The sequence below is a fragment of the Aotus nancymaae genome, unplaced genomic scaffold (assembly GCF_030222135.1).
Source record: "Aotus nancymaae isolate 86718 unplaced genomic scaffold, 86718_ANA_hifiasm-v0.15.2.pri h1tg000016l, whole genome shotgun sequence".
In the NCBI taxonomy this organism is placed as follows: domain Eukaryota; kingdom Metazoa; phylum Chordata; class Mammalia; order Primates; family Aotidae; genus Aotus; species Aotus nancymaae.
The window spans coordinates 16,221,646-16,247,095 of record NW_026988428.1 but is presented as its reverse complement, the minus strand read 5'-3'; the positions used below and the strand labels follow the sequence as shown (position 1 = coordinate 16,247,095).

The window sequence follows — 25,450 nt, the reverse complement described above, 5'->3', positions numbered from 1 at the left end:
ATTTACTCATTTTGCCACAAATTCTCCTTGATTTTTTTAGTTCCATCATCATATCTAGAGTATAGTCACTTGAAATAAAACAAAGTGAATATAAAAATATAAAAAGAAACTCTCATGGGCTTGGGTTAATCATTATTAGTACAGGAATAATTATGTGATTTTATCCCGTATGAAAGTTAAATGTGCTGCTAAATTACCATGACAAATTTTCAATCTACTTTAGAAGAAAAATGGCATAAAGAAAGAATTTTTAGTTTCTTTTACTTCTATATATAATTTTATTGCACCCAACTGCCAAGGGAGTTAAACTCAGGTAAGTTGTTAATTAAAATACCTGAGCATGTCTTAAAGATGATTACTTTTTATAGACATGTAAGATTGTTTATACTGTTTTACAATCTGTTTATATTCTATATAGACTTTTCTTAAAATTATATATAGGCATAACCTGACTAGTCCTAGTAGAGAAACTTCAAACTTTAAACAGCATAGAAGTCAATCATTTTCAATGAATAGAGTTCTAAGTGCTGAAGCATTTCAAATCCTTTTTCATTTGACCACTTGGTGACCTGATAACTATTTCCTGTCCCTAAATAAGGTTGTGACCCAGGTCTTAGAGTGCGAAACTCAGATAATTTTAGAAACAAGTCAAATACCATAGAATTGAAGAAGTAGAAGACAGTTTGAAATTATTTCTTTGAAAGTGGAATAAGTATCTAAAATAGGTAAATATCTTGAAATGTATTAGCTTTTATTTATTCATTCCCTGAAACTATCAACTCATTGATTTTATCACTAGATGTCTCTAAAAGATTAAGTTGCAGTGCAGTTCCTCATTGCCATTCCTCTGTGGTAACTGAGATTATAAAACAAATAAGTAAATACATCACTTGTAATAATAGTACTTTTGAATAACTCACCAATGTAGTTTGAAAACAAGTGATGTTAAAAATTATACATAAAACTTATACATATGAATGTGTATGTGTCTGTATGTGAGTGTAATAATCTAACTTTTATTAATATTTATAATTACAGCAAGTTGAAAATCATTAAAGAGCAATAACTAAAAAAGACCTGTCCATTTCAAACAATATGGCAGGAATATTTCTAGCCACCTATTTGAGCTGTTAAAATGCCTTTGGCAATTGGATTAGGAGAAGGAAGACTTTTACAAGCGCATTTTGCTGATCTGAAAATGTAATTGACTATAATTTGTTTTGATAAATTTTTTTCCTTTTTTATAAGTTGGATGTGAAATATAATATTATGAAATGTTAATTATTTTAATGAGGTCAAGAAGTATTTCCTTAAAATAGCAGTTTTAATGTTTAACATACGTTTGATACTTTTTTCTCCTTGTACAGTTAATAAAGCCATGGATTAAAAATATACAAGAACTAAACTTAAAATTATGATTTTTAAAAAGTAAATATTAAGAAAAGCCTCTGAAATTGACACTTAGCCTGAGCTGTTTAAACTACGCTGAGATTTACACTTTTCATAAGGATCATATGGTTTATCAAACAAAAGAAATTCTCAGTGTTGATCTCATGCATTCTAAAGAATGATTATAAACTAAGCAACTAAAAACTATAGGGTTGACTAAACAATGAGAAAGTATTATCTTAGATACTGTTTCAGAATGTGATATGCCATATTACTCATAAGGATTACACATTTTTATTGATAATATGCTAATTATATACTCAGAAAGATAGAATTTTCACTCTTCTTCAGTTGAATGTTGAACTATTTCCAATTCTACTCTTACAGTTTTATTATATGTTTTACTGTGTGTTTCATATGGAATTATATCATGGAAATGTATATGTATCTGTGTTTAATTTAAATATTAAAGGTAAGGATTTTCAAAAGTAAAATACAAATAAATATAAAATAAAACAAAGCATTAAACTCTTGATTTTCTTACTTCATGGAGTTTATCCGAACAAAAGGAGAACCCTTAGAATATATTCTAAGAGTGATCTGTGAAAATATATACAGAAATAAAATTTGTAACAAAATAATAATTTTAAAGTTTAAATATTTAAATTACAGCAATAAAAGTTATAGCATAACTAGAGATGTTTTAAACATTTATTATTAAATTAATAGCATAGAATTAAAGCATGAATAAAGTTAAATTGTCAAGTGTGATTTGAGATTTCTGGCAAAGTGGTGGTAATGATTCAAAAATTTCAAATTATTGTTAAAGTATGAGCTAATATTGTGCAATATCTGTCTCATATAAACATAAATACAATTTTATTCCCCATACATTTAATTTGTTATTTGATTTAAATGAATGTTTCAGCTACTTGTTTAGAAACACATCTTTTGCTACACATTACTACTATTTATAAGTATTGTGTCTTTTATCAAAAATTACTTTTTTGACTTTAATTGCTTATATATAAGATGCATGCTATGATATGTTAATGATAAGTAATTGATAAATTTTGAAATTAATTGGAATATAAAACTGTTTCCCCTGTTTAAGTATAATGTACTTTATATTTAATATTATGAAGTTTAAATCATATTACCACTGTAATCATAATTTTAAATAATATTTAAATAACATTTAAGAACAAATAAAAATGCAATTACGTTACAAATCATAGATTTATAAAGGTTTGTTTTATTGTCATTGTTAAGGTCAGACAACAAAAATTTATTAAGCATCAACTTGATCAAATGAAAGTTACAGTTATAAGATTAAAAACTGTCAGGGATTAAGACTAGAAAGTAAGCTCTAAGTACCAGGAAAGTAACTTAGATTTGACCTACAGATGACCTGGACTTGTTTGTTCAGATGACAATTCTAAAAGTGTATAGGGAATATTTCTATTTAATACAATTATTTGCTGCAAGCCTTGACCTCAGTGACTGTCAGGGACCAAGTCTGAATTGGCCCATTCTCTGATATGGTGACATTGCTTCTGTTGCCTCGATTGTGACCTCTGATTGCTTGGTACCCTTGAGAGTTCTGTAACAAGCGTAACTCCTGGTTCTTAGCCAGGAAGGTTGGTCTGCCTGCATAGATTTGTCAGCCCCTTTAGTCTGAGTTACATATGCCATCTACCCTGCCGTGGTATATAAGTTATTTTATTTATATACATCTCTCTAAGTACAGTAGCATTTCACAATAGTGAAATATGCAAAGAATTCTTCTTTTAATAAGAAGTCTGTGTAATTTATTAGTTCTTAGAACAAATGCTTATTTACTTTCAAGCAGGTTTATAGTCTTAGTGCATTAAGTTATATGTATGTAACAATTTTTCACCCACACACATACCTTTGCCTGCCTCAGAGCGGGCATATCTCTTCCTATCCCCCATCCCGTTAATCCTACAATATCTGGTATAAAGAGAGTTGATGTAGAGAAGTAGCACGGCATAATTTGATGATGGTAATGATGATGATTAGAAAAAATATGTATTTAAAAGTGGCTTAAAATTGCAGCTTCACCACTGTCACCATGGAAAACCACTTAGTTCTGAACCTCCATTTTCTCACTTTCGAAATAGAAAGCATCATTCAGAGTTTTAACCCAATTTGAATGAAAATTAATGTACTATAAAGGGCAGATTTCAACTTCAGAACATATTGTAATTATTATGATGATAATTATATTTTTCTATGTTTTTCAAAAGAGAAAAAGAGAACATGGGAACCTATATATCAGTAGATACAGGACAGTTATTAAATTTTTTTAATCACAGCATGGAACGAAGGATGTTGCATGTACAGCAGCCTGAACAGAACAATTTATATACCTTTCCTTACAGTTTAACTAAAACCTAGGATCAAGGTAATTTGGAATCATTTGTTTGTCAGTCATGTGTTTAGACTTGGTTTGGTTATTTGAAGTTAAATTGTAAATGGTCAGTAGAAATGGAAATTTAAACATTTTCATGCTGAGATTTAGTGCTTTGTCCACCAGATCAGTGGTTTTCTAACTTCATATTTTAGCAGAAAACCTCTCTCTTCAAAGAAAATATTACTCATAGTTCAATATAGGATGTAAAACAGCAAAGACTACATCTGCTCTGGTTTAGAAAGTGGGTCAGCTGGGCATGGTGGCTCACCCAAGGTCAGGAGTTCGAGACCAGCCTGGCCAACATGCAAAATCTTGTCTCTACTAAAAAAAAAAAAAAAAGCCAGATGTGGTGGCTCAGGCCTGTAATCTCAGCTACTCGGGAGGCTGAGGCAAGAGCATCACTTGAACCTGGGAGGTGAAGGTTGCAGTGAGCCAAGATCATGCCCCTGCCCTCCAGCCTGGGCAACAAAAGTGAAACTTCATCTCAAAAAAAAAAAAAAAAGAAAAGAAAAGGAGGTGGGTCTGATTTCTTCACCAAGATGCATTTGCAAAGCTTCCTAGGACTTCAAAGAGCACATTTTAAAACCCTGATTAGATTTTACCAAAGAACAATCCCATTCAAACACTCACATTGCACCCAGGACCAACCTACATGTCCTTAGTGTTTATCACACACAGAAGTATACATTTAAAAGCTATGTCTAGAATGTCTTTATTATGTGTGTTGTCTGAAGTTTTGGACCCTATTGGTTTACTGCTGGATCGTCAGTACTTAAAATAAGCCTGACCTGTAGTAAGCACTCAGTAAAACAAATCAAGCAATTCATGCAAATACATCAAATTATAGTAACAACCAAAAATCATATAGCGTGATTCTTGTTCTGGTTAGGCTAATTTAATGACCCAAGATTGACTGGTATTATTATTACATTTTACATTATAGATTATAGGTATGATTAAAGTATTAACTATTTAGTATTTTGTTGATTGTAAGATGTACATTTTATTCACATTTTATGGCAACTGAGTTGCTGTCAACCAGGTGATGATAGTTGACAAATTATATGAAAACCTTTTATTGTTATTTTCCAGCAAAATCAAGATCAAAGCATTATAGATCCTATGAAATAATGTAGCACTCTAAAATTTGCAGAATACTTATTATGGGACAGACTTAATACTGACATATGTGTGACTGAAACAGTAGTTAAAATATTGAAATACTCTCTTCTCTGATTGTGACATAGCTACTTCCTGGAGTCCTCTTTTCCCTACAGCAATCCCACCAACTATGACTGTCTTAGCTCTTCCCTTGAAAACCCCTCACAAGTTCACAATATTAAGTAATTGAAGAATTTACATCCTGCATAGCAGAGACCCTTCAGAATTTTGTCCCTGTTTAAAGCCAGTGTTCTTTCTGATTGGTCAGTGCCAATGTCATAAAGTTTAAAATTCTGTACTATCACCCCTATTACACATATAATTTTTGATATGATTCAACTCTGAGAGTGAGTCATAGGAATTATGATCCCCAAGTTTTATAGATGAAGAAATTAGGTTCAGCAAGGCAATGTTACCTATCTAGTTCAGCAAACCTCATTTTGAACTGATGCCTTTAGTAACAGAGACTGAACAAGGTGGAGTATCTCAAATCCAAGCAAGTACAGGCACAAAACTTGATTATAAGTTTAAGTTAAAATAAGCAAAAATTCCGGGAAAAAACATGAATAGTTAGCTAATTCAAAGATGCAACTCCACCAGGGAATGCCAAGATAAGCTCCTGTTAGCAAAGAAGCTGATTTCCAAGAATGATTAGCTTGGGGCCTCCAGTTGAAATGAAGAAGAGAGCAAATGGCTAAATTCAATAGCAAAAGACACATTGCATATCAGGCTTCTCTGGACAGCTCTGGCATTACTGTATTAATGAAATGACCCCTCGAAGAAGTACCTTTACAAACAATAACTATGCTTCATTTATGGTTCTCTGATGTCTGTATTCTTGCCACACTATGAGCACTGAGAAATTCTCAAATGGAAAAGACAATACAGGTAAAGGTAGCGAAAAATAAAAGACCAGTGACGGTTTCTTAAGAGAAGTATTGGGCAATTATGAGAAATCTTGAAAAGCAAAATAACAAAATTACATAGATTATAATGTTAAGCGGTTAAAAGCATAAGTGTACATTCTGCCAATACTACTCTGAAAGTCACCATGAAAAGTATAAAAATATATACATTAGTGACTGCATAAAAAATTATTTTTGATACAAACTTTTTAGGTAATTCTTGACTATAAAAACCTACAAATGGTACTGGATAAAATTAGGATAAAACTGTCATGCGTATCTGTATTAACTGTAACTATACAGTTACTATTTATTTAGATATATAATACAGTTATATATAATAGTGTAGTATTAATATAGATATAAATAATGCATTTGTTGACAACATCACAAATATATGTAGTTAATATACTCTTTAAAAATTAAGCATACCACAGAGACATAAATTATGGGTTCTCTTTTTTAATATCACATGTAATCTAAGCATAATTTTAGAACAGTTTATTATTATTTTACATATATTTTGTTAACACATTATCCTACAGTATATTCTTATGAATATCAAAGTCTTGTGAATATCAAAGTCTATCTATGAACTAAACATTTTGTTTCTTCCAAAGTATTTCCATTTGTGCATACGTTCACAATATCCTACATTATTATTGTTATATATAATATAATGTTCATAATATAATATTTGAATATTATATTATTCTGATTTATATTCCCTTGGGTATATACCCAAAAGTGGAATTGCTGAGGTAAATGATAATTCTGTTTTAAGTTATTTCACAAATTGCTAAGCTGCTTTCATATGCTATATTCAAATATAATAACCATATATTATATTATATATAACTAACTATACAGTTAATAATATAAGTAATTATGTCAAAGTACTTAATATTAATATAAATAATATATTATGTAATAATATATTTATATTATAACAGTATTTATATATTATATATAATTATATAATTTTATAGTTATATGTATTCATATAAATATGTGAATATATTATATTATATATTAATCATACATATCATATTATTATAATAATATAAATACATATATTATCTATATTATGTATATAACTATACAGTCAGATATTCTGATGGGAGTTTCAAACTAATTTTAAATTTGTAACTCTCCCACTTACTATGAGATGTTACGTGTAACCTCTCTGTGCTAACGCATTCTTATCATTTAAATGGAAATAATCATGTGAGCCTCTCAGAATTTGAGACAATGTATTGGAAGTGTGGATACCACTCCTGAGCATACAGTAAGTCTTCAGTAGATGATAACTTCCATTCCTGCTAGAGTCTTTTATCTCTACCTCCAAATTTCACCTCTAGCCATATCAAACACAGACTTTTTCATGTATTGTCTCTGTGATATTGAGCTTCTGCTTCCACAGCATATGTTAAACAGATTTCTATTTCTGGCAATGTGGTGAATTAAATGTTCATGTGCAGCTCACCTAAAAGTGCTGAAGTAAAAAAAATATTTTTTTTAAATAGACTCTATATTTAGTATAGTTTAGGTCCAAGGCAAAATTTAGCAGAAAGTACAGATAGTTCTCATGTATCCCATACATGTACAGTTTCCCTGGCTATAAAAATCTCTTATTAGAGTGGTAAAACCTATATTGATGTATCATTATCACCCAAAGTCCATAGTTTACATTAGATCTCACTCTTGGTGTTGTACATTCTGTGGATTTTGACAAATGTTTAATGACACGTATCCAGCCTTATAGTGCCATGCAGAATAGTTTTTCTGTCATAAAAATCTTAAATGTTTTATCTATATTCATCCTTCCCTCCCTGATTTCTAGCAACCAATGATCTTTTTACTGGCTCCATAATTTTTCCTTTTCCAGAATGTCACATAGTTGGAATCATATAGTATATAGCCTTTTCAGATTGGCTTCTTTCACTTAGTAATATGCTTTTAAGCTTCCTCCATGTTCTGTCATGACTTGATAGCTCATTTCTTTTTAGGGCTAAATAGTATTTCATTGAATGGAAGTAGCACAGTTTATGTAACCATCCACCTACTGAAGGGCATCTTAGTTGTTCTGAAGTTTTGGCAGTTATGAATAAAGCTGCTATAAATGTCCATGTTAAAATATTTGTGAGTGCACACATTTTCAATCTATTTAGGTAACAATCGCTACTGAATTGTATGGTAAGAGTTTGTTTAGTTTTGTAAGAAATGGCCAAACTGTCTTTCAGTATGACTGTACCATTTGCATTTTCACCAACAATGAATGAGAATCCTGTCATTCTCATTGTTTTGGATATTTTCCATTACAGTAGGTGTGGAGTTGTATCACATTGTCATTTATTTTGCAATTCCTTAATGACATACGATACTGAGCATCTTTTCATATGTTTATTTTATATCACTGTATCTTCTTTGGTGTAGTGTCTATTCCGGTCTTTTGCCCATATTTAAATGGGGTTGTTTGTTTTCTAATGGTTGAGTTTTTAATCTTTTTTTAAGTATTTTAGGTTCATGAGTATATGTGAAGTTTTGTTACATAGGTAAATTGTGTGTCAAGGGGATTGTTGTACAGATTATTTTGTCACCCAGGTAAAAAGCATAAGTATTATAGTATCTGATATGTATTACAGTGTTTCAGTCCTCATCCACCTCCTGTCCTCCACCCTCAAGTAGACCTTGATGTCTGTTGTTCCCTTCTTTGTGCCCAGATGTACTCAATGTATAGCTCCCACTTATAAATGAGAACAAGTGGTATTTCATTTTCTGTTCCTATGTTAATTCACTTAGGAAAATGGCATCCAGATCCATTCATGTCACTGCAAAGGACATGATCTCATTCATTTTTATGGCTCTGTACTCTTCCATTTTATATATATATATATATATATATATATATATATATATATTTTCACATGCACACACACACATGCACACAAATCTATATATTTTTTCTTTTTTTTAAAATTATACTTTAAGTTCATGGGTACATGTGGAGATCCTGCAGGATTATTACATAGGTATACACATGCTATGGTGGTTTGCTGCATCCATCCCCCCATCATGTATATTAGGTATCTCTCCTAATGTTATCCCTCCTCAATTCCCCCACACCCTGCTATCCCTCCCTACCTCTCCTACACCCCAACAAACCCCAGTGTGTGATGTTTCCCTCCCTGTGTCCATGTGTTCTAATTGTTTAACACCCACTTATGAGTGAGAACATGAGGTGTTTGGTTTCCTGTTCTTGTGTCAGTTACTGAGAATTTTGGTTTCCAGCTTTATCCATGTCCCTGCAAAGGATATGAACTCATCCTTTTTGATGGCTGCATAGTATTCCATGGTATATATGTGCCACATTTTCCGTGTCCAGTCTATCATTGATGGGCATTTGGATTGGTTCCAAGTCCTTGCTGTTGTAAATAGTATCACAGTGAACACACTTGTGCATGTGTCTTTATAATAGAACAATTTGAAATCCCTTGGGTGTATACATAGTAATGGGATTGCTGGGTCAAATGGTATTTCTATTTCTAGATCCTTGAGGAATTGCCACACTGTCTTCCACAATGGTTGACCTAATTTATACTCCCACCAACAGTGTAAAAGCGTTCCTATTTCTCCATATCCTCTCCAGCTTCTGTTGTCTCCAGATTTTTTAATGATCGCCATTCTAATGGTGTGAGATGGTATCTCAATGTGGTTTTGATTTCCATTTCTCTAATGACCAGTGATGTTGAGCATTTTTTCATATGTTTGTTGGCTCCATAAATGTCTTCTTTTGAAAAGTGTCTGTTCATATACTTTGCCCACTTTTTGATGGGGTTGTTTTTTTCTTGTAAATTTGTTTTAGTTCTTTGTAGATTCTGGATATTAGCCCTTTGTCAAATGGGTAGATTTCAAAAATTTTTTCCCATTCTGATGGTTGGGAACTCTAATGATAGTTTCTTTAGCTGTGCAGAAGCTCTTAAATTTAACTAGATCCTATTAATCTATTTTGGCTTTTGTTGCCATTACTTTTGGTGATTTAGTTGTGAAGTCCTTGCCTATGCCTATGTCCTAAATGGAATTGCCTAGGTTTTCTTCTAGGGAGTTTATGGTTTTAGATCTTATTTTTAAATCTTTAATCCATCTGGAGCTAATTTTTGTATAAGGTGTAAGGAATGTGTCCAGTTTCAACTTTCTGCACATGGTTAGGCAGTTTTCCCAGCACCATTTATTAAACAGGGAATCCTTTCCCCATTGCTTGTTTTTGTCAGGTTTGTCAAAGATTAGATGGTTGTAGATGTGTGGCATTACTTTCGAGGCCTCTGTTCTGTTACATTGGTCTATATCTCTGTTTTGGTACCAGTAATATGCTATTTTGATTACTGTAGCCTTGTAGCATAGCTTGAAGTCAGGTAGCATGATGCCTCCAGCTTTGTTTTTTTTTGGTTAGGGTTCCATTGATGGGCATTTAGGTTGAGTCCATGTCTTTGTTATTTGAATAGTGCTGTATTGAATATATGTGTGCATGTGTCTTTTTGGTTCTGATTTATATTCTCTTGCTTATATACCCAAAAGTGGAATTGCTGAGTAAATGGTAATTCTGTTTTAATTTACTTCATAAATTGCTGAACTGCTTTCAACAATGGCTTAACAAATTTACATCCCCACCAGCAGTGTATAAGCATTTCCTTTTCTCTATAACCTCACCAGCGTCTGTTACTGTTTTGACTTTTTAATAATAGCCATTCTGACTGGTGTGAGAATGTATCTCATTGTGGTTTTTTTTTTTTTTTTTTTTTGAGACGGAGTTTCGCTTTTGTTACCCAAGCTGGAGTGCAATGGTGCGATCTCGGCTCACCGCAACCTCCGCCTCCTGGGTTCAGGCAATTCTCCTGCCTCAGCTTCCTGAGTAGCTGGGATTACAGGCATGTGCCACCATGCCCAGCTAATTTTTTGTATTTTTAGTAGAGACGGGGTTTCACCATGTTGACCAGGATGGTCTCGATCTCTTGACCTCGTGATCCACCCGCCTCAGCCTCCCAAAGTGCTGGGATTACAGGTGTGAGCCACTGCGCCCGGCCCCTCATTGTGGTTTTAATTAGTATTTCTCTAATGATTAGTGATGTTAAGCATTTTTTCATATGCTTGTTGGTCACATATATGTCTTCTTTTATCTGTTCAAGTCCTTTGCCCACTTTTTAATGGGGTTGTTTTGTTCTTATAAATTTAAGTTCCTTATAGGTTCTAGAGATTAGAGCTTTGTTAGATGCACAGTTGGCAAGTATTTTCTCCCATTCTGTAAATTGTCTGTTTACTCCGTTGATAGTTTCTTTTGCTGTGTAAAAGCTCTTTAGTTTAATTAGGCCTTAATTATTATTTATTTTGTTGTAATTGTCTTTGGTGTCTTTATCATGAAGTCTTTGCCAAGTCCTATGTGCTGAATGATGTTTTCTAGGTTTTCTTCTAGGGTTTTTATAGTTTTAGTTTTTACATATAAGTTTCTAATGCATCTTGAGTTAAATTTGTATCTAGTATAAGGAAAGGGGTCCATTTTAATTTTCTGTATATTGCCAGCCAGTTATCCCAGCACTTTTTATTAAATAGGGAAATTCTTTTCCCATTGCTTGTTTTTGTTGACTTTGTAGAGTTCAGACTGTAGTAGATGTGTGACATTTCTGGGCTCTCTTTTGGCTCCATTGGTCTTCATGTCTGTTTTTGTATCAGTATTATACTGTTTTGGTTACTGCAGCCTTATATTATAGCTTGAAGTCAGTTTATCAGTCCATTGTCTCAGTCCATTGTCTCACTCCTATGAAGAAAAACCAAAGACTGGGTAATTCAAAAAGGAAAAATGTTTAATTGACTCACAATTTCACATTGCTGGGGGATGCCTCAGGATATTTATAATCATGTTAGAAGGCATGTTAGAAGGGCTGAGGTGTTCCTGGACCACTGGCCGCAAAGGAGGAGCAGCCACCTTCTTTGTAGGGCAACAGGATGGAGTGAGTGAAAGCAGGGGAAATGCCAGATGCTTATAAGACCATCAAGGAAACAGAGGATAATAGTTTGAAAAATTTGTACCCTGACAATGAGATAGAAAAGAAAATCCCATTTTCTGAGGAGAAATTTAAGCAAGCATAAGTAATGAGCACCCTAATGTTAACCCCCAAGACAATGGGGCAAATATCTCCAGGGCATGTAAGAGATCTTCATAGCAGCCCCTCCCATCACAGGCCTGGAGGACAAGGAGGACAAAATGGTTTTGTGGGCCAGACCCAGGGTCGACATTCTGTGTGCAGCCTAAGGATTTGGTGTCCTCTGTCCCAGCTGCTACAATTGTGGCTGAAAGGGGCCAATGTAGAGCTCAGGTCGTGGCTTCAGATGGTGCAAGCCCCAAGTTTTGGCAGCTTCCACATGGTTTTGAGCCTGCAAGTGCACAGCAGTCAAGAATTCAGTTTCAGGAGCCTCCATGTAGATTTCAGAAGATGTATGGAAATGCCTGGATATCCAGGCAGAAGTTTGCTACAGGGACAGGTCTCTCATGGAGAACCTCTGCTAGGGCAGTGTAGAAGGGAAATGTGGGGTCAGAGCTTCCACACAGAGTCCCTACTGGGGCACCACCTAGTGGAGCTGTGAGAAGAGGGCCACTGTTCTCCAGACCCCAGAATGGTAGGTCCACCAACAGCTTACACAATGTGCCTGGAAAAGCAGCAGACACCCAATGCCAGCCCATAAAAGCAGCTGGGAGGGAGGCTGAACCCTGCAAAGCCACAAGGGCAAAGCCACCTATGACCATGGGAACCCACCTCTTACATCAGTGTGACATGGATATGAGATGTAGAGTCAAAGGAGATCATTTTGGAGCTTTGAGATTTGACTACTACCCTGCTGGATTTTGGACTTGTGTGGGACCTGTAGCCCCTTTGTTTTGGACAATTTCTCCCATTTGGAATGACTGTATTTTCCCAATGTCTATTTCCCCATTGTATCTAGGAAATAACCAGCTTGCTTTTGATTTTACAGGCTCATAGGAGGAAGGGACTTGCCTTGTCTCAGATGAGACTTTGGACTGTGAACTTTTGAGTTAATTCTGAAATGAGTTAAGACTTTGAGGAACTGTTGGGAAGGTGTGATTAGTTTTTAAATGTGAAGACGTGAGATTTGGCAGGGGCTGGGCATGGAATGATATGGTTTGGCTCTGTGTCCCCACCCAAATCTCATCTCAAAGTGTACTCCCATAATTCCCACATGTTGTGGGAGGGCCCTGGTGTGAGATAATTAAATCAGGGGGTTGTTACCCTAGAGTGTTCTCATGGTAGTGGACAGGTCTCATGAGATCTGATGGTTTTATCGGGGGTTTCCACTTTTGATTCCTCCTCATTCTCTCTTTGTCTACTGCCATACATGTAAGACGGGACTTGCTCCTCCTTGCCTTCTGCCATGATTGTGAGGCTTCCCCAGCCACGTGGAACTATAAATCCAATTAAACCTTTCCCAGTCTCAGGTCTGTCTTTATCAGCAGCATGAAACCAGACTAATACAGAATTCCCTTAGTATTTGCTTGTCTTAAAAGTATCTTATTTCTTCTTGGCTTATGAAGCTTACTTTGACTGGGTATGACATTTTTGGTTGGGAATTATTTTCTTAAGAATTCTGAATATAGGTCCCCATTTTCTTCTGGCTTGTAGGGTTTCTACTGGAGGGTCTGCTGTTAGCCTGATTGATTGCCTTTGTAGGTGATCTGCCCTTCTCTCTTATCTGCTTTTAACATCTTCTCTTTCATTTCAACTTTGGAGAATCTGATGACTATGTGTCTTAGGGATGGTTTCCTTATGTAGTATTTTGCAAGGGTTCCCTGAATTTCGTGAATATGAATGTTGGCCTCTCTAGCAAGGTTGGGAGAATATTCATGGATTATATGCTCAAATATGTTTTCCAAGTTGCTTGCTTTCTCTCCCTGTCTTTCTGGGAAGCCATTGAGTTGTAGATTTGGTCTCTTTACATAGTCTCATATTTATTGGAGGTTTTGTTCATTCTTCTTTATTGTTTTTTCTTTATTTTTGTCTGACTGAGTTATTTTGGAAAGGAGGTTTTCAAGCTCAGAGATTCTTTCCTCAGCTTAGTTGATTCTGCTGTTAATATTTGCGATTGTATTCTGAAATTCTTGGAGGGAGTGTTTCATCTTTATCACCTCACTTTGGTTCTCTAGCCCCTCAAGGTTAGGAACCTGCTGCACTGGAAGGGCTGAGGTGTTCCTGGACCACTGGCCGCAACACTCTGAAGGATGGTGCCAACCAACGCTCTTGTCAGGCCATGGCAGCAAAATCCATGCCCATTTGCACATGCCAGCAGCAGCGCTGGCTTATCAGCTGGGGCAGGACACTGGTGAGCCTGGGGCTACCAACTTCCATGTGGGATTTGGCAATGTTAAAGATGACAGTGCTGAGTTGGGTAGCGGTGGGCTACTGGGGTCCATGTGTGTGTTTGCACCTGTAGTAGTGTGGGCACATGGATCGGGTGGTGGCAGGCACTGGTATGTGCATTCCATCTGGCAGAGGTAGCAGCATGGGGCAGGGTCAAGGCTGCTGGTTTCCCTGTCCATGTTCACAGCAGAGACAGTGAGAGTGCATGGGTAGAGGGCAGGGCCACTGGTGTCTGGGTTTGTTTTTGTGCTGGCACTGGCAGTGTGGTGATGCAGTGGTGGTAAAGGGTGGGTATGCTTGCATTGACAGCAATGGTACAGTGGGGTGCACACACACCACATGCAGGAATTAAAGGGGAGAAAAAATCTGTCCACATGTCCACCAGCAAGGCAAGGGGGTGATGGGGTGGTCCTGCATGAGTGCTTGCTGGCAAAGTGGCACAGAGGTGGGTAAGGTTGGAGAGGGTGTGGGTGGACTGTGCCTCTGGGAGAGTGCCACCCTCCTCGAGGTCTCTCACAATCAGGTGCATTCTGCCAGCAGGAGCTATGATGCAGATCCCCAGGAGGTATCCTAGTAGATATCCAAAGCTGCACTACAAGCAAGCATGTCCAAGCCTGGGCCCCAGGGGAGGCTGGCAGACAGAGTGGCACTTGTCACTGATGAGCCTGAAATGTGCCTGATGAGCCCCATTTCACAGGCAAGATTGCTTGGCTCTGTTCAGGTCTTACTGTTCCCCTAAGGCTAGCATCTGCTAGCAGAGCATGGAGACCTTTGGAAGATGGGCATCACTGGCCTTGCTTCCATGTATATGTTCCCACACCAAACCTTTGGAGCACCAAACAGGCTAGAATCCTTCCCCTACCACCTCTCTAGGCAGCTCTACCTGATAGTTCATGTCTGAGAGGATCGTGGAGTCTCCTGCTGCCAGGATTCCACAGGTCTATGGCATGAGCAGGTCACTTTTCACCTGCTCTACTGACATTTTTCCCATGCATTCTTGGGGGCCAAGAATGAATCCCCATGCACATTAGCGTTGTGCAGAGTTCCCACATTCCACCCACTTCAGCCCAGCATCTGTGTCCTCCCTCTTTCCACTCTCTATGCCTTCATTCCAAAGATCTGCTTGGAGTGCACCAGTCTTCTACTGTCCTGGTCTCTTGGTGGCAGATGTTCCTTCTACTTTCATCTAGTTGGCCATGATGTGTCCTGAGGAAAAATTTATTGTTGAGTTTTAAGAGTTCTTTGTGTATTTTTGATAACAGTCTTTTATCAGCTGTATCTTTTGCAAATATTTTCTTTCAGTCTGTGTCTCATCTTCCCATTCTCTTCACATTGTCTTTCACACAGAATAATTTTTAATTTTAATGAAGGCTGAATTATCAATCTTTTTTTTTCATGGATTGTACCCTTGATGTTGTTTCTAAAAAGTTATCACCAAACCCAAGAACACCTAGATTTGCTCCTGTGTTATCTCCTAGTAGTTTTATAGCTTTATGTTTTGCATTTGGATCTATAATTCATTTTGAGATACTGTTTTGAAGGTTGTGAGCTGTGGGCTTAGATTATTATTGTGGGGATGGAGAGGCATGTGTCCAGTTGTTCTGACATCATTTGATGAGAGAAGTATTTTTTTCTCTATTGTATTGGCTTTTCGCTTTTGACAAATATCAGTTGACTATATTTTTGTGGATCTATTTCTGACTTGTCTATTATGTTCCATTGGTCTATTTATCTATTATTTCATCAATACCATTGCTGTCTTTTTGTTTTGTTTTATTTCAATACGCTTTGTCTTAAATAATGCTTAATTTGAATATGAAATATAGGTTCCTTTTTAGAGTGGTAACCTCTCTCATTTTTCTTTTTTTTCAAATTTATGTTTTTAATTGACAAAGTTTTATATATATATTTAATGTGTACAATGTGATTTTTTGAGGTATATATACATCGTGAAATGACTAAATCTAGCTACTCAACACACTGTTTTGACTACTGTAGCTTATATAGTAGGTCTTAAAGTTGGGTAATATCCATTGTCAGAAAAAAGAAATAGAAGTTGATAAAGAATTCCTTGGAACCCAGAAATGACAAGAAAACAAATATATAGGTGTAGTAAGTTGTTGCTGAGAATCGTATGTCTAGAGTAAGGAGGAATGTACCTCCAAGTACCTGACAAAAGCAGTTAAAAGGCTTTCTGAGTTGAGACAGTTTAAATTCAGTCTTTTAGAAATTCACATTAATGCAGATATAAAGAACATAAATTAACTAAAACAATAAGAAAACACTAAACATCTCAGGAGGCAACCCACAAGAGTGATGGTAAACAGAAATACAAACTACAGAATTAGCCCATTTGAATATTTAAGATGGTAGATTGATCAAGTACGGAATATAAAATATATATCTTTAGTTTAACAATCTGCATAAAAATTGATTTGATAATGTAATTAAGCAATAAGAGACTAGTAAAATTAGAAAACTAAAAAAAAAAACAGAATAGTGATTCTAAAAATGAAAACTATTACTGATATTACCAACTCAATGGATGGATTAAAGCAAATTAGAATAATGGACCATAAAAAGTGAACCTGTTCTATTGTTACTATGCTTTATCTATGTCATTACATATTAAACTCCAAAGATGACACACTTTATTTCAGATTGTTATTTAATGTTATAAACTTGACATTTTCTCAGGATTCACATGACCTAAAATACTGGCCTTTTTCTATAGAGACTTAAGAAATTCTTTCCAACTTCTGCTGCCATTACTTCAAAACATATATTAGCAAGCATTCTTGATTCCTATGAACACGTAGAGCACTCAGCTATGGTCTTAGACAACTTTAAACTCACCAGTTGACTTAATATTGGCAACATAGTGAAAAAGGGACTAGTCTAAGGTTTCAAAAACATTCCTAATTTGCCACTAAACAGCCGTTGCATCTTGGATAAATCACTTAACTTTTATTACTCTCATTTGAAAATAAAATATCTCTATATTTGTTTGTTCTCATGCTGCTATGAAAAGATACCTGAGATTGGGTAATTTATAAAGGAAAGAGGTTCAATCGACTCACAGTCCTACAGGGTTGGGGAGGCCTCAAAAACTTACAATCATTGCAGAAGGGGAAGCAAACATATCCTTTTCACATGGCACCAGCAAGGAGAAGTGGTGAGCTAAAGGAGGGAAAGCCCCTTATAAAACCATCGGATCTGGTGAGAACTCATTCACTATCAGAAGGACAGCATGGAGGTATCAGCTCCATGATTCAATTACCTCCCATAGGATTTTTCCTATGGTATGTGGGGATTATGGGAACCACAATTCAAGATGAGATTTGTGTGGGGACACAACTAAACTATATCAATCTGTGATTCTTCTCTCTATTTAAAAATTTATTTGTAAGTACATCTAAGTATAGCTATAGTAAATACCTAAAGTTGATTTTCCTGCCCTCAGGCTAGTAGTTGAACACTGTGATTAGAAGCTCTAGTAAATATCTGTACCTAAGAAACTAATGACTAAGATTTATTCTTAATATTTTGAGGTAGCTGCCACAGGAGAAAAGAGCATAAGATGCTATTTCTTGAGCAAGAAGAATATTATCTAGGAATTTTACATATCTGATTGTATCTTCACAACATCCATGAAAGAAAAATTACCCTCATTTTTTGGAGACTGAAACTAAAGTTTTGAGCTTATGTAAGAGTAATGAGAATTTGAACATAGGTCTGACTCCAAAGCCTATGATATTTCCACTTCAACTAGAAGCCATATTTTTCCATGAGACTCCTCTTAATGTCATATTTCTGAAATGTTTTTAATATACTAACTGTAATAAATAACAGAATTTTTTTGGATGACTTTAAGAAAATAAGGAATAATTTTGAAATACAGTTTTTCATATTTGTTCCCAGAGGAATTTATACATTTCTATTAAATTTATTCAAATATTAAATTATGAGAATGACAAAGCACAATGAACATTCCAGTCATAGGATATTATGTATGAATTGGTCAAAAACCACAGCATTCTATAACTGTATATTTTTCCTATGGTAAGTACATTCTGAAGAATGTCTTTTCACACATTTGGAAAATAAGTATGTTTGTGACCATTTACAGCATATTTCTTGCCAATGCTCACTGAAAAACTAATATAACTTTTAGTTACATATATTTCCATGCTGAAAAATGATTACAAAACAGGATTTTTTTGATGTAAAGAGAGTAGAATTTGTTGGATTTATTTTTCCATTTTTGTTTTCTATTTTTAAACTAAAATGTAAGTGTCTTGGTTTAGTTTCTTTAATTTTTTTTTAATTAGGAAAACAATTTTATCAAGAGAAAATTTTTACAGATTGAACACTCAGGATCACAGACAGTGAATAGATTAGTTAGATTAACTGAATCTATAGTGTTACTATGGTCTGCATTCTCATAGAAGAAAAAGAGAAATAATCATTAGTTTCATATAAAAATGTACTTAGTGTTGGAAGACAGTTCTCCATAGGACCCTTGTGTTTCTGAACATTTTGGAAGTGTGGCATGTACTACCCTTTAGTTCTATACTATGTTTTAAAAAATGTTTGTGTACTGGACAACCTTAGAAGATAAAGATAGTGACTCCTCTGAAGCTAAGAACAAATCCTCTTGCTATTCAGCATCATAAGGATAATGTTTTCCTCTAGTGCAAAAGATAGGTTGGTTTACAAGCAATTATAAAATATTTGAATTCCCTACCCTTGGGGTTTCTCAGCTGTGACACAAACCCACCATGTGCATGGTGTCTACCTGAACTCTTTCACTTTACATTTATAGAAATTGAGGGGCAAAGGAGACCCACACAAATATGCTGATGCTCGTATATCTTGCTGTGCTGTGAATAAAACTTTGCTCCTGAATTAGGAGTCTTGCTTCTTTTTCAGCACTTATAAAACTATGTCTTGCTTACATCAGCTTGAAAATAGGATAAAAATCTCAGACCTTCAGAGGTCATGATATAGAAAAAATTTAATTTCCCATTTTATACACACAAGAATGGATACATGTAATTATATAATGAATCATTCTTGCTTTATGAATTTTTAAAGCATATGTCTATTTTTCCCATCTTTTTTACATATTCACTTCGTGAAATGTTCTTTGTAACTATAGTATATAATTATTGCTTCTTACCTACATATTAGTTTTAAGGACTACCAATCTACAATATTTTAGAACTGTAATAATATGTCAAACATACTTAGCAATTGCAGTGATTTGGGGAAAGGTGTTATGTGAATTAGCACAAATAAGACTTATTTTTAAAAACATGTCATTTTCTATAGCAGAAAAAGAGAAAGTACTGGAATCACACAAACTTTGGTTCAAAAATCAAAATAGCCATTTCCAAAGTTTGTATCCCCCAGAAATAACAAAGTGACAGTTGTCTTTATTTTTACTGTATTCAAATGATTTCACATTTTGCCTCACATATTGATATGTATTATTTCTATTTTACAGTTGATAAAATTAATATTTAAAATGGTAGTAGTCACTTTCTGCCTCTTAGTAGTTTTATCTCCATCATACCCCAAGTTATATTAAATTTGGATCATGCAAAAATGATGGGCAATATTTTAATAATACATTTCTTTTTTTATAGTGAATCACACTGGAAGCCAACTCTATTTACCACTTCTTCTACATAGATTAAGAATCATTCTGTTACATATGGTCCTTTGACTTCAAAAAAGATGCTCTTAGTGATCAGATAAAAGGAAACAAAAGGTTAAAAAAAATTGGGGGCTGGGCATGGTTACTTATGCCTGTAATCCCAGCACTTTGGGAAGCTGAAGTGGGCAGATTGCTTGAGTTCAGGAGTTTGAGAACAGCCAGGGCAACATGGCAAAAACCCATCTCTACTAAAAATCCAAAAAAAAAAAAAAAAAAGTAGCTGGGTATGGTGGTGTGTACCTGTAGTTCCAGTTGCTTGGGAGGCTGAGGTGGGAGAATCCCCTGAGCCCAGGAGATGGAGGCTGCAGATGGTGCTGAGATCACATCACTGCACTCCAACCTGGAAAACCAGGGTATGACCTTGTCTCAAAAAACAGCACACAAAAAAAGAGAAAATAATAAAAAAAATAAAAACAGAAACTAGTAGTGCATAATTACTTCTAGGCAAAGAAATGCACTATGAGTTTTATGATATAAAAGAGAAATTTGGGACAGGACAAAAACGTGAATTGAAAAGTATATTAGTCTATTTTCACATTGCTGTAAAAAACTACCTGAGACTGGGCAATTTATAAAGAAAAGAGGTTTATTTGACTCAGTTCCACAGTGTATACAGGTAGCATGGCTGGGAAGGCCTCAGGAAACTTTCAATCATGGTGGAAGGTGAAAGGGAATCAGGCAAGTCGTACATGGCTGGAAAAGGAGGGAGAGAAATGGGGGAGGTGCCACAAACTTTTAAACAACTAGATCTTGAGAACTCACTCACTATCTTGAGAACAGCAAGGGAGAAATCTGCCCCCATGATTGAATCACCTCCCACCAAGCCCCTCCTCCAACATTGGGGATATTGGGGATTACAATTCCACATGAGATTTGCATAGGGACACAAAATCCAAACCGTATCAGAAAGCTAAAAAGTGATGCAGAACTTCTATTTTGAGGAAAGAAAGCTAGATTAATACTCCTGCTGAAACAAAAAAAACAGAATATAACCTAACAAACAATATTAAGATGTGAATTTATATAACAATCCCAATCTGATAACACCTCTATATATCTGGAATAATTTAAAATATATAATTTCTAGCAGGGTACAGTGGCTCACAACTGTAATCCCAGCAATTTGGGAGACTGAGGCAGTCAGATTGTTTGAGCCCTGGAGTTCAAAAGCACTCTGCACAACATAGTGAGACTCTATCTCTATAAAATAATTTAAAAATTAGCTGAATGTGTTGGTGAGCACCTGTGTCTCAGCTACTCAGGGGGTTGAGGTAGGAGGATCACTTGAGCCCAGGAGGTTGAGGCTACAGCGAGCCATGTTTGAACCACTTCCGTAGCCTGGGCAACAGAGCAAGAGTCAGCCTCACGCACAAAAAAAGTATGTAAAAATACATTTTCATTTATAAGAACATAAGATCACGTGTAAAAACCAGTAGAAACAACAGACATCAGAAAAAAAAATACAAATAATTATTGGAATTATTGAGCACAGATTGTGAGATATGTATGTATACTTTGTTTAATGAATAAAAACTATCAATATGAATAGAAATATCTACAGGCGAAAGCAGATTTGAGGAAAAAATTGAATATAAATGAAAACAAAATAATTGAAATTAAAATCTCGTTATATGAATTTAACTGCAGATCAACCAGAGCTGAAGAAATAAATTTGGAAATATATGAGTACTCATTATTGAGAATCTAGTGCAGAGAAGCAAAGAGATGAAAAATTTAAGATATAAAAATATATAAAGAAAGTTAGAAATGGTTTATTATTTATTTTATTTATTTACTTTTCTTTGAGACAGGGTCTCCCTCTCTTGCTCAGGCTGGAGTGCTGTGGCATGATCATGGACTATAGACAAACACCACCTTGCTCGTTTTAGGTTTTTTGTTTTGTTTTGTTTTTCAATTTTTTGTATAGGTGGAGTTTCATCATATTGCCCAAGCTGTTTTCAAACTCCTGGGCTCAAGAAATCTTTCTATCTCGGCTTCCCAAAATGCTGGGATTACAGGAGTGAGTCACCATGCCTGGCCTAGAGATGGTTTAAATTATTTCTAATTAGAGTTCTAGGAAGACAGGATCCCCAATAAGATAATGACTGGAAAATGTTCTTAACTGAATGAAAGACATCAGTTCATAGATTCAAGAAATTGAGTGAATCATAAGGAGGATAAACTTTTAAAGCAATCAATAGCGAATTTGCCAATTAATTTTTTTTCTTCCCTCTCCTGATGTAGATGACAGGTTGATGAGTGCAGCAAACCACCATGGCACATGTATACCTATGTAACAAACCTGTACATTCTGCACTTGTACCCCAGAACTTAAAGTATAATAAAAAGTTTTTTAAAAATCCAAAAGGCAAACTTAAACTATAAAGGTGAAATAGATTCTAAAGCAAAAAGATGGAAAAAATATGCCACAAAAACACTAACAAAAAAAAAGCTGATGTTCTTACATTTATATAAGGAAAAATACACATTAGAAGGAAAGAAACATTACCAAACCTAAAGAGCAGAATTTCAAAATGATACAAAGTTCGATTTACCAGAGAGATATGATACATTTAATAAACTAGTATAACACAACCTCAAAAATAAGGGAAAAATTAAAGATATACTAAGAAGTAGCAAATTCCACAACTATATTGGATGATGTTAAGCACATTTCTGTCAGTAATTTATATAGCACATACTCAATAAATCAGTAAGTGACAGGCTTTGGTAAACTGACTTAATAAAATTTGTCCAAAATACTTATACAGAACATTCAACAATTGGAAAATGTATATTATCTTTAGGCCCACATAGGATATTTACCAAACTTGAATTTATACTGGTCTTAAATCAGGTATCAAAAAATGTCTTAAGGATTAAAATCTTATTCAGAGTGTCTTTTGAATACAACGCTAGTAAACTATACATCAATAAAACCAGTATAACTAGAAAATCACTTTATTGGAAATTAAAGAACACTTAAAAACTTATGAGTTGAAGAAATCATAATGATTTTAAAAAATAGCAAAAACACTACATATTGTAGGGAAAAATAATTAATGAAATAGAAAAAAATGTAATAAAATATATCAATAAGGCCAAAATTCTTTGAAAAGACTAGTAAATGTGATGCAACCCTGGCAAGTTTGATCATGAAAATAAGAGAGAAAACACAAATATCAGGAATAGGAAAGGGGTAGATTGACAAATGATACCAACCTTAAAGATGTAATAAAATAATATTGTGAACAACTTTATGTCAATATGTTTGAAAATTTAGAGGAAATGAAAAAAATCTAAAAAACAATAAAATTTGCCAAACTGATCCTATTCTTAAACTAACTCTATGGATCAGCAATAAGAAGGAAAAGAAATGCAACTGGTAATAATATTTTTTAATCAAATACTGAAGAATACATCTAATAAGATATATGCAAGACCTTATGAAGAAAATCATAAAGCTATATTAAAATGTTAAAGAAAAGCTTTAAGTATATTTATGAATTGGAAGTCTAAATAGTAAAGAATTAAGTCTTTCCAAATTAACTTATGACTACAATTTCAATTAAATCCCACACAGTGTTTGTTTGTGGAAGCTGACAAGCAGAATCTAAAATTTGTATGGAAATTCAAAATCCACAAATAGCCAAAGCACACTCAACAAAAATAAAGTGGAAGAATTTGCCATATTGAACACCATAACTTATTATAGAACTGCATCAAATAAGACAGTCAATAATGTGTGGTATGCGATGGGATGGTGGTAATTGTGAGGTGGATAGATAGGGTAGGGAGAGATAGGATATATAGTGTAATAGCATAGAAAATGGCAACTGAAGAGCCAAGACAGAGGCCCATACATATAATGTTTAGTTGATACTGTAATAGAGGTTGCATTCCAACTCAGTGAGGAATAGGTAGGCTTTTCTAATATCTTATTTTAAAATTAGTCATCTATATTAAAATAAGTTATTCTGCCCACATTAAGGACCTAAATGTAAGCAGAAAAAAATATAAAACTTACAGAAGATAATATGGAAGAATATATTCATAACCTTTAGATATGCAATTATTTCTTCAAAAGTATGCAAAAAGTACTAGTCCTATTAATAAATATATACATATTATAATTAAGAACCACCATACATCAAAAGGTTTCATAATAGTAGTAAAACAGCAGCCACATAGAAAAGGTATTTGCCACACATAACCAACAAAGCACTCATATCTAGAATATATAAATGATTCCTAGGAAGCATTAAAATACAGACAGTTCAAGAGAAAAATAACTAAAACAAGAAGTTTCAACAAACATTTTATAAAACAAATCCAAATAACTGATGAACATATAAATAAGTGCTTAATCTCATTTGCAAGCAGAGAAAGGCTAATTAAAATTGTAAATTTAAAAGCAAACAAGAAAAAAAGCAGCCTCACAAAACTTAGTGTTATAGAGGATATATAATGAAACTCATATTTTGCTAATTGGAGTATATTGTAATTTGATGTAACTATTAGGCAAACAACTTCTACACTCCAGTAGAGTTGAAGATATGCACATTTCATCATCCTGCAAGTAACATTCATAGATATTTTCACTATAGAACCCTTGCACAAGGATAGGGCAGTGTTGTTGTTCTCCTTTTTATGTTCAGGGGTACAAGTGCAGGTTTGTTACATAGGTAGACTTGTGTCATGGGGTTTGTTGTACAGATTATTTCATCTAGATTTTAAGCCTAGTACCCATTAATTATTTTTCCTGACTTTCTCTCCCCACCCACCCTCCAACCTCCAATAGGCCCCAGTGTGTGTTGTTCCTCTCTATGTGTCCATGTGCTCTCATTTAACCCCTGCTTATAAGTAAGAACATGCAGTATCTTGTTTTCTGTTTCTGTGTTAGTTTGCTAAGGATAATGGCCTCCAGTTGCATCCATGTCCCTGCTGAAATAACAGAAGTGGGATGCAAGTGTTGTTCTTTATAGCCCAAAACTGGAAACAACCGATGTGGCCAACAACAGTGGAATGGATAGGCTCTAATACATTCATATAGTGAAATACAGTACAGCAATTAAAAAATGAGCTATATCTACTCACAGCAACACGAGTAAATTTTACAAACAATATTGAACAAAAAATGAAAACAAAATAATACCTACAAAATTGTCCTATCTATGTATAGTTCAAAAGCAAACAAAGCTACATTATAGTGCTTAAACATGTAGGTGCTACACATTATAAAAGGAAATCAAGAAAGTCAAGGTTATAAACTTCACTGTAGTAATTGCCCTTAAGAGAAGTAAGACATTTTTAAAAATTTTTTATTTTTAAGTTCTGGGTTACATTCACAGAACGTGCAGGTTTGTTACATAGTGCCATGGTGGTTGGCTGCACCTATCAACCCATCTAGATT

The 25,450-nt window shown here is 34.6% G+C and overlaps 1 protein-coding gene across 1 annotated transcript in view; it reads left to right on the top strand.

Annotated features, from left to right (window-relative positions):
* The window catches only part of LRRIQ1 (leucine rich repeats and IQ motif containing 1), a 219,348-nt gene that overhangs the window by 146,979 nt on the left and 46,919 nt on the right, over positions 1-25,450 (top strand). The window lies entirely within an intron of this gene.